Source organism: Callorhinus ursinus, unplaced genomic scaffold, assembly GCF_003265705.2.
Source record: "Callorhinus ursinus isolate GAN/ISIS: 27379988/994484 unplaced genomic scaffold, GSC_fseal_2.0 scaffold13, whole genome shotgun sequence".
NCBI classification, from domain to species: domain Eukaryota; kingdom Metazoa; phylum Chordata; class Mammalia; order Carnivora; family Otariidae; genus Callorhinus; species Callorhinus ursinus.
The window spans coordinates 32,066,866-32,075,257 of NW_027397075.1; the positions used below are offsets into that span (position 1 = coordinate 32,066,866).

An 8,392-nucleotide genomic window follows, 5' to 3' on the forward strand; every position below is an offset into this window, starting at 1 on the left:
AATGATGTTGTATGGAAAAAGCACATAGTTCAGCTTGCAGGAGTGCCTGGCTGGCTCAGTCGGTGGAACGTGTGACTCTTGATCTCAGGGTTGTAAGTTCGAGCCCCACGTTGGGTGTAGAGATTACTTAAAAAATAAAAATAAAGGGCGCTTGGGTGGCTGTCGGTTAAGGGCCTGCCTTCGGCTCAGGTCATGATCCCGGGGTCCTGGGATTAAGTCCTGCATCGGGCTCCCTGCTCCGTGGGGAGCTTGCTTCTCCCTCTCCCCTTGGTCCTCCCCCCGCTTGTGCTTTCTCGCTCTCTGTCAAATAAATAAATAAAATCTTTTAAAAAAATAAAAACAAAGATTCAGATGTCTTTAAAAAAGCACTGCACCTGATTTTTCTAGAAAAAAACCATACATTGTTATGTGGCAGAAGTGCTTCACGTGTACTTGCTCTTTTGTCAAAATATTTAAATGACATGCACTCAAGGTCAAGATTCAATAACGAAAGTTCCAAAATGAACAATTTATAAAAATTTATAATCTTTATGCTTCTCAAAAGGTTTTGATTCAGAAAATGGCACTTTTATATAAAAGGGAACAAAAATATGTATAAAGAATATATATAAATTTTATATATAAAGAGGTATATAAAAATTCAGAAAACTAGATTTTTTCGGGCAGTTTTTAGAATACTCACTATTTCGGGCAGTGGGAGTTAAGTAAATGAATCTGTTTTGGCACACACAACTACTGTTCATATAATATCATTGAATATTTGAAGTGTTAGCTTAGGACTTCACTTTAGCAATATGATAGAGTAACTATCCTAGAAAATCTTTTTTGTACAGAACACCTAAAATTCCTAAACAAATTTCTTTGAATCTTTGTATTTTTTTTTAAGATTTTATTTAAAGAAAGGGGGGGCGGGGCAGAGGGAGAGAGAGAATCTCAAGCAGACTCTGCACTGAGTGTGGAGCCTGACATGGGGCTTGATCTAATGACCCTGAGATCATGACCTGAGCTGAAATCAAGAGTTGGACGCTTAACCCACTGAGCCACCCAGGCGCCCCTCTTTGACTCATTTTAAATGCATAAATGAACCAGTAAGAAAGGGAGCTCCTTAGAGACCAGAAATGCCCCCGACACTGACGTAATTAGGTGCTTAAGCTATTGATACCCTGGGGTAGTGCTGATCTGGTGTGACTCAGGACTTTGGTTTTTGATGGATTATTAAGGGGAAACAGGCAAACAAAGCCTACTGCCTCCTGCATAAGTGGAGAAGTTAGATAAGAGATCCCCATGTAAAACAAGCTTCTGAAAGGAGACCCCCTTGGTAGAGGGTGATGATAAACTTGCCTGTGTTTGCATTGGCTCTGGGGATCTGCTCTGAGCATTAACCACAAGCTGACACTTAACGGAGGTTTGAACACTTTACAAGCTGAGATTCATAGTGTTCCTAGGTTGATAAAAGCAAATGCAAAATAAAACAACTTAAACCCAGTTCTCAAAGAATTGCAGAAGATAAAGTTCCAAGGCACATAATCTCACGATTTTTTTTTAATCACAAAACACCCAAGGAAACAAGCTACTAATGAGACATTATCAGCAAACAGAATCAGATTTGCAAATATTTAATGTATTAGAACTATCGGAACCTGACAACAAAACATATTTATAGAAATAAAGGAGGGAATTAAATGAGTGGGGTATAAGAAATGATAAAAATAGCTAGGCAAATTTGGAGGGGGAATTGAGAGCATTATATATAGGGGCGTCTGGGTGGCTCAGTCGGTTGAGTGCCTTCAGCTTGGGTCGTGATCCCAGGGTCCGGGGATCAAGCCCCACATCAGGCTCCTTGCTCAGTGGGGAGTCTGCCTCTCCCTCTGCCTGCTGCTTCCCCTGCTTGTGCTCTTGCATGTGCCCTGACAAAATCTTTAAAAAAAAAAAAAGTGCCTCGTAGATTTCCTGACATATGTCCCTGATTGTTAAGTGCCACATAAAGGTAGCTTTATTATTACATAACATTCTTTTTCCCAGACATTCGAGTCATCTTGTAAACACGTAATAGTCCTCGGTTTTATGGTCAGAACAACAGCGTGAGTCTGCAGAAACTTGTCTCAAAGGTCTGTCAGCTCTACCTTCAAAATATACCCAGCATCTGATACTTTTTCTTACCTCCAGCCACCACCCTGGTTCAGGTGACCATCTTCCACAGCAAAAGCTTCCTAACAATCTTGCTTGCATCCTTACCCCTCAGCAGTCAGTAAGGGTCAGATCAGATCACTCCTCTGCTCAAAACCCTTCAGTGGTTTCCCATCTCAGAGAAAAGCCAGAGTCCTTATAGTGGCCTCCAAAGCCATTTGTTGGCCTTCTGGTAGCGTGGGGTCAACTAACAGGCTATTTCCATTTTGTTCAATGAAAATAATTTACATGGGCTCTTAGTAATGGGTATTAATTTTCCAGGGGGTGAAATCAAATATTGTAAGTATAAATGTGGGAGTTATTCAAAGTGGAGTTACCGATGACTCAACAGTACCCTACACACCCATCCCTCACCTCCCTCTGTAAGCGGTAGGTGACAAGTTAAAAGGATTACGTGTTCCAGGGATTGGAGGGTACCTCGAACTTGAGTCCAAGCTCCCACCCAGTGCCAGAGGCTAAAGTCACATCAGGGTTTTCATTTTTTAAAATAAACCCAGTCATTTTGGATAACCCTTTGTCCCATAAAGCCTCCCAAGTCTTCCCCAATCTTCTGTCAAGCCAACTTTACCGATTCTAGGTATACACTGGGAGTTTTCCGACCAAATGGCAAGACCTTTAATACTCCTGCCTGTAAGTGTTTCGTCTAGTGGTTTTGGCCCTCCTTCGAGCCCCCTAAGCGATTGATCCTTCAGTGTACTAATTCTGCCCATTACAATGCTACATTGTAGTATATTCTGACAACTGCTGTGTAGCCTCTGGCAACTTTATCCTGAGGTGGTTTTATCTGTAAAATGGAGGAAATTCCTCACTTGCTGTTTTAAGGATTAAATAAAACTTAGCATATAGTAGGCATTCAAAAACTGCTTCCCTCATTGTTTTTATTAAATAAGATGCGATTGGTGTTTCTGGTATACTAGAGATGTCCCTTGTAATTTATTACCATTAGTCTTCATGAAGTTTTCAGCCAGCCATGAATTCACCTTAATGGCTGTCTTCCAAGCCATAGACCATCATGATAGATTGCTGCCTAATTTTATTGTTGACCTTTGGACACCTAGTCACAATTTCTCAGAGATTGAGCTAATCCCATCAGCAATAAATTCATACTTTCCGGTACAAGTGTGGATGTCAATGTGGCTGGGGTAAGTTTTCTGATACTTTGAAAGCCATCAAAAGCTCACAATCAGACTCGTGTTTATTTCGAGTCACATTGTATCCAGATTTGCAGTATCCATCTTAAAACTGTCTCAAGTAGGTTAAGTCGGAGGATAAATTGCAACCCAAATGTCTGTCACCCCCACACTTCAAGTACTAAATGTGCAGATTTGGAATACCTAAGGCTTTTATGTTGCCAGAAGCCAAAGCAGTCTCTTTAGGAATTTAGGGAGTAATTGGCTGGCAACCCACTAGTTTACGATTATTCAGTAATGACCAAAATCCCAATTTTCACTTACAAAATTAGCACTACTACTAATTATACCTATTTTCTAAAGGATTGGTATAACCACAGTACTGACCCGTCTTAAAATCTATTAGATTTTTAGGCTTTCTTTCAATTTGTACGGTGGGGGGAGGGAGATACCAAGTTACTTCCTTTTATCATCTATCAACACTTCTAAGAAACCATGGTGCTTAATAGCAAATATTTTTGAGGGATTTCATTCAGCCCTAGAAAATTTCTACAAAATATGCAGCTCATCCCAGATCATGTCACTCTTCTAAGTTAATACAAATACAGGATTTTAAACAAAAGGGCTATAGTATATTCCTCTGCAAATTATTTTCAAGCCCAAGACATCCTATAAAATACACATGAAAAGGTCAACTAATGAAACTAATGTCACAGGGTCTCAAACTACAAAGATGTCCTACTTCCCTTCCTTCATACCATTAAATTGAAAGAAGCACTCTTGATCAGATGGTTTATAAAAATTTATTGAAATTGGAAATTTGATCTTCTATCACATCACATAAGCATCCATTCAGGTGCCTGCAAGGACAAAGAAGCTGTTTTTAGTCCCATTTCTGTGTTTCAATTCTAATGGTATTGAGTACATAGAATATCAGATCTTTTATAATCATCAAGTGATCAGTGAGAGAGTTCAAGTTGGAGTGAGATCATCATGTATTCTGGAATAAGACAACAGTACTGATATCTTCAGGCCTCACCTTTCAACTGGTAAGCTGCTCTCATAACTGGATTGCTGCTCTCATAAACACCCTAAAAGCAACAACTCCAAGTTAGTTAATCATGGTAAAAAAAAAAACCCTTATATGATGGTTGCTAATAAAGTAACCTCAGAATCAAAATGGAACGGTTTTAAGAGTGATATCATTCTATTTCATTTGGCAGAATCACTACATCACTGGTTACATTCTAACTTATCATCTAGATCAGAGACCAACTTACCTCTAAATCTTCAGGTTGGCAAGTCGGCCTGTTTGAATATGGGAGAAATAAAGCCCTTCATTTAGAATGTCCTTCATTTTCCCCATTTTTCACTTTGAGAAGTAACATTTAGGGCAGCAAACCTATTCCAAATGACAGTTGTGTAGGTGTCATACACTATTACCCAAGCCCATACATCATGTAATACCACGAGTGAATCCTAATGTAAACTCTGGACTTGATAATGACCTATTATAGATTCGTGATTGTAACAAGTCTCACTCTAATGTTGAATGTGGATAGCGAGGTGTGTGAAGACAGGATATACAGAAAGTCTATGTTCAGTTTTGCTGGTTATACTGAAACGGCTCTGGAAATGGGGAGTTTATTAAAACTAAGTAACTCACTCTGGCATAATCTATTCAGATTTACATGCCATAATTTCCTGGCAAAAATGTATCAGCCTGTATTTCTCAAGTTATGAGTCCTTAGAACTATTTGTGTATGAGCCACTATAGTATTCAAACCCTGAACATTTTCTGTGGTAGAATGGCTAATTTTCCTTTTCAAGGGTTATGGATAGGATTGCTGCAGCCAGATACATCAGATAGGAGCGAAAGACATTTTGCTCATCACTGCTAGTCTGCTGAACTATGGTTTCATCATTGTACCGGCTTTCAACCACTTTATAACAGAAATCAAACTTGAAATTTCTGTACCTTAGCTTAAAACTCCTTGTTCCAGGCTTTGTAAGGTGCCCCAAACTCTTCACACCTGCAGAAATTTAGTCAAATTTAGTAGTAAGTAATAACAAGTAGGTTTCTGAAGTTTTCCTGATACTGTTTCAGTTTTTAAAAATCTTCACTTTTTTTCAGAGAGATTCCCATCTGTTTTTAATTTCAAAAATCATCACTAACAGCATCTTGCTTAGTAACCAAGTAAGATTAATAGAATACATACCTTTATATGAAAATGTCTTCAAACTCAGTACCTAACAAAAAGATACTGCTTTAGAGACACATCACAACAGCCAAATCCTCCCTGCAACACCAGAAAGCACTTAACAGTGTATTCCAGAAACAGACTTGACTTCAGAAAATGAACTGTTTTTGTCTTACCCCAAGCAAGCCATCCGTGATAGTGGCCTGTAAGCTAGAAAACAAACAAGACATTTCATTAAAATGTTAATTATCACTGAATTAATTGGACTAACAATTATCACTGTCACAGGGTTCTTCAGTGTTAAATTTGTCTACATGCTCATTTCAGGTCAGACATTTGATCAACATCATTTCAAAAACCCCATTCAGAGTACGCTCAACATGCGTTCACTAACCAGCCATAGAAAACTAGTAACTTGGTAGTTAAGCGTTCTACTTCCACATTCACAGTAAGTTTTGGACCTACTAAAATGTTTGATACTTACCCCAAATACGGTCGGTCCAGACATGTGTTAAGACTCAAGTCCACCTAAGAAATAAAGATAGTTAACAAGACACCAAAGATGAATTTTCTCTCCCACAAATTTAAAAAATGCCCGGAAATCAGGTAGAGCTAATTAAGACCTTCACGTTCAGTCAGTATTTGCTTATCATCATCCAGGCTGGTTTTTTTTTTTTACAAATGACAGGGTCCTAACTAATGGTAACAGGACAAGGATCTGGCCATTAATTTAATGCCTTCAGCAATGCACTCTAGCATTTCATGGGAGGAGTGGTTTCTGTGCATAAGGCAACTATGAAAAGCCATTAGTGGCATTCTTTGTCATGTTTGCCCAGTTACCAATGTTTTAGTTCAATTAACTTTACTCACCCCTTCAACTTCCAGTTACTCCTGTTTAGTGCCTACAAGAAAAAAATTAAGGGTGCCTGGGTGACTCGGTTAAGCGACTGCCTTCAGCTCAGGTCATGATCCCGGAGTCCCGGGATCGAGTCCCACATTAGGCTCCCTGCTCAGCAAGGAGCCTGCTTCTCTCTCTGACCCTCCCCCCTCTCATGTACTCTCTCTCCCTCTCATTCTCTCTCTCTCAAATAAATAAATCTTTAAAAAAAAAGTTTAAAAAAAAAAAGAAATTAAGTTAGTGACATTTTCCTTATGCTATTTGTACCAAGCCAGTTTTACGATCAATGCAGATACATCAAATGGTGTCTCTCTTAAATGATCCAATCTGCTGAACTATGCAACCATCATAGTATGTTTTTCAGGTTCCCCAAGCATTTAACAGAAGATACCGGAGTACAGAAATTCACATTTGTGTTAAAAAAAAAAAAAAACCGAGTAATATGGACTACATAATACAAGGTTTCTCACCTCTTTGCCCATGGCGAGGGTGTGAAACTTAGGACCTAGGAAGAAACAGCTTCATGTAAACTTGGTAGCAATCTCTGAATTTTTTAAATCACCATTTTATGTGCCTCAGTTAGTATAACGGTGGTAATAACTCTCGTCATTCTCACAGTCAAGAGTAGCAAATAAAATGTCATCATTGTAGCACTTTCAACCTAACCTCCCTTTTGTGAGAATTGCAGTAACTTACCTTGGCAGCCACTTCCACCCCTTTGGCACAGAACTAGAAAACAGACAAGGAATATCCAATGAAACACACCGAGCAGCCAAGTCAATTATCAACGTTCTAACTACTTAAGCCTCAGAGTAGGATTTTTCAGAAATCCCTTCTGTCCACTACTCTTAAACCATCACAGGCTTTACAAAAAGACCACCTCCAACCAGATCTGATTCCCACCACTGGATTTACCCCTTTCTTACCTGTCCATCAGAAGCCATCAAAAGCCACACTGCATTCGTGCCCAGCACAATTCCTACAGAAAAGATGACGATTTTTAGAATACCATTTTGCTTTAAACTAAGTCTAAGCATGTCGTTTTCCTATCATCTATACCAGGTCGTCTACACCACCCGTTACTTCATGACTATAAACGGTGCACTTCACAGGTTAGAGAAAGCGCATTGCACAAAAGTTGGGCACCACTGACCATTGGTGCATTGCAGGATGCAGCCATTGAGAGAACCACGTGGACTACCCACCCCAACCGCCGGCCTCCCGGAGCAGCAAGAGGCCGCAGGAGGCCCGGGCCGAGGTCATTAACAAAGGTCCACCTGGGTGATCTGCACGCGCCGCCATCAGAGCCGTTGGCATTCATCAACAGTCTCAGATGTCCCTACCAACGCAAGCTTCATCACAGGCAGGGAACGCGAGCCCAGGGATTTTTCGCAGTTCAGCCCCCACAACCCAAGTAGTTTAGGCCGCACCCTACGCGTAATCATCTACCATCTTCATTTTGTGAAGCCTGCAAAGGCTCACTACCAGCCTAGAAATACATGTATAAGGTGACTTTAATTGCCAAGAGTTGGCAGCCTCGCGCCAAGAAGCCACTAAGCAAAAGGAAAACTTACATACGGAACGCCGACCCCTAGCCTCGAAAGACCGAGATGGCCGCCAGCGCGAGTATATAAGGATGGAGGTTTTTATGACGTCATGACGCATCCTCCCCGCCAGCGCCGGCTTCAGCTCCTCCCCCTCTCCTCCCTTCATCTCTTCCTCCTCCTCTAGCCACACCTCCTTCCTCTTGGCCCCGCCCCACCTCGCCGTTGTGGGCGGAGACACGACCGCCCGCGTGACTCAGGGCTCCCGCCCTCCGACCGACTGAGAAGGAAGAGAGGGGAGGGGGCGCGAGGGACGGAAAGCGCTGGGGGAGGGGGAGGGGGGCGGTGTAAGGGTGAGTGATTTCCTTCCGGCACGTCGCCCGCTCCGGGGGAGGGGGTGGTGGGTTTCACTTCCGGGACGGTGTTCCGGCC

The 8,392-nt window shown here is 41.3% G+C and overlaps 10 non-coding genes across 10 annotated transcripts; all 10 read right to left on the reverse strand.

The window, feature by feature from the left end:
- Positions 1-4,243: 4,243 nt before the first annotated feature.
- Positions 4,244-4,320, reverse strand: LOC112828932 (small nucleolar RNA SNORD81). The gene has a single exon (XR_003209624.1). It is a non-coding gene; the product is annotated as a small nucleolar RNA SNORD81 (small nucleolar RNA).
- A 161-nt stretch (positions 4,321-4,481) lies between these two features.
- On the reverse strand, positions 4,482-4,559 carry LOC112828935 (small nucleolar RNA SNORD47). Its single transcript, XR_003209627.1, has one exon. It is a non-coding gene; the product is annotated as a small nucleolar RNA SNORD47 (small nucleolar RNA).
- Positions 4,560-5,171: 612 nt separating this feature from the next.
- On the reverse strand, positions 5,172-5,250 carry LOC112828938 (small nucleolar RNA snR60/Z15/Z230/Z193/J17). The gene has a single exon (XR_003209630.1). It is a non-coding gene; the product is annotated as a small nucleolar RNA snR60/Z15/Z230/Z193/J17 (small nucleolar RNA).
- A 163-nt stretch (positions 5,251-5,413) lies between these two features.
- On the reverse strand, positions 5,414-5,497 carry LOC112828933 (small nucleolar RNA SNORD79). The gene has a single exon (XR_003209625.1). It is a non-coding gene; the product is annotated as a small nucleolar RNA SNORD79 (small nucleolar RNA).
- Positions 5,498-5,808: 311 nt separating this feature from the next.
- LOC112828943 (small nucleolar RNA SNORD78) lies at positions 5,809-5,873 on the reverse strand. Its single transcript, XR_003209635.1, has one exon. It is a non-coding gene; the product is annotated as a small nucleolar RNA SNORD78 (small nucleolar RNA).
- Positions 5,874-6,118: 245 nt separating this feature from the next.
- LOC112828937 (small nucleolar RNA SNORD44) lies at positions 6,119-6,179 on the reverse strand. The gene has a single exon (XR_003209629.1). It is a non-coding gene; the product is annotated as a small nucleolar RNA SNORD44 (small nucleolar RNA).
- Positions 6,180-6,706: 527 nt separating this feature from the next.
- On the reverse strand, positions 6,707-6,771 carry LOC112828942 (small nucleolar RNA SNORD77). Its single transcript, XR_003209634.1, has one exon. It is a non-coding gene; the product is annotated as a small nucleolar RNA SNORD77 (small nucleolar RNA).
- Positions 6,772-6,987: 216 nt separating this feature from the next.
- On the reverse strand, positions 6,988-7,069 carry LOC112828930 (small nucleolar RNA SNORD24). The gene has a single exon (XR_003209623.1). It is a non-coding gene; the product is annotated as a small nucleolar RNA SNORD24 (small nucleolar RNA).
- Positions 7,070-7,219: 150 nt separating this feature from the next.
- LOC112828944 (small nucleolar RNA SNORD75) lies at positions 7,220-7,281 on the reverse strand. The gene has a single exon (XR_003209636.1). It is a non-coding gene; the product is annotated as a small nucleolar RNA SNORD75 (small nucleolar RNA).
- A 427-nt stretch (positions 7,282-7,708) lies between these two features.
- On the reverse strand, positions 7,709-7,788 carry LOC112828936 (small nucleolar RNA SNORD74). Its single transcript, XR_003209628.1, has one exon. It is a non-coding gene; the product is annotated as a small nucleolar RNA SNORD74 (small nucleolar RNA).
- Positions 7,789-8,392: the final 604 nt, after the last annotated feature.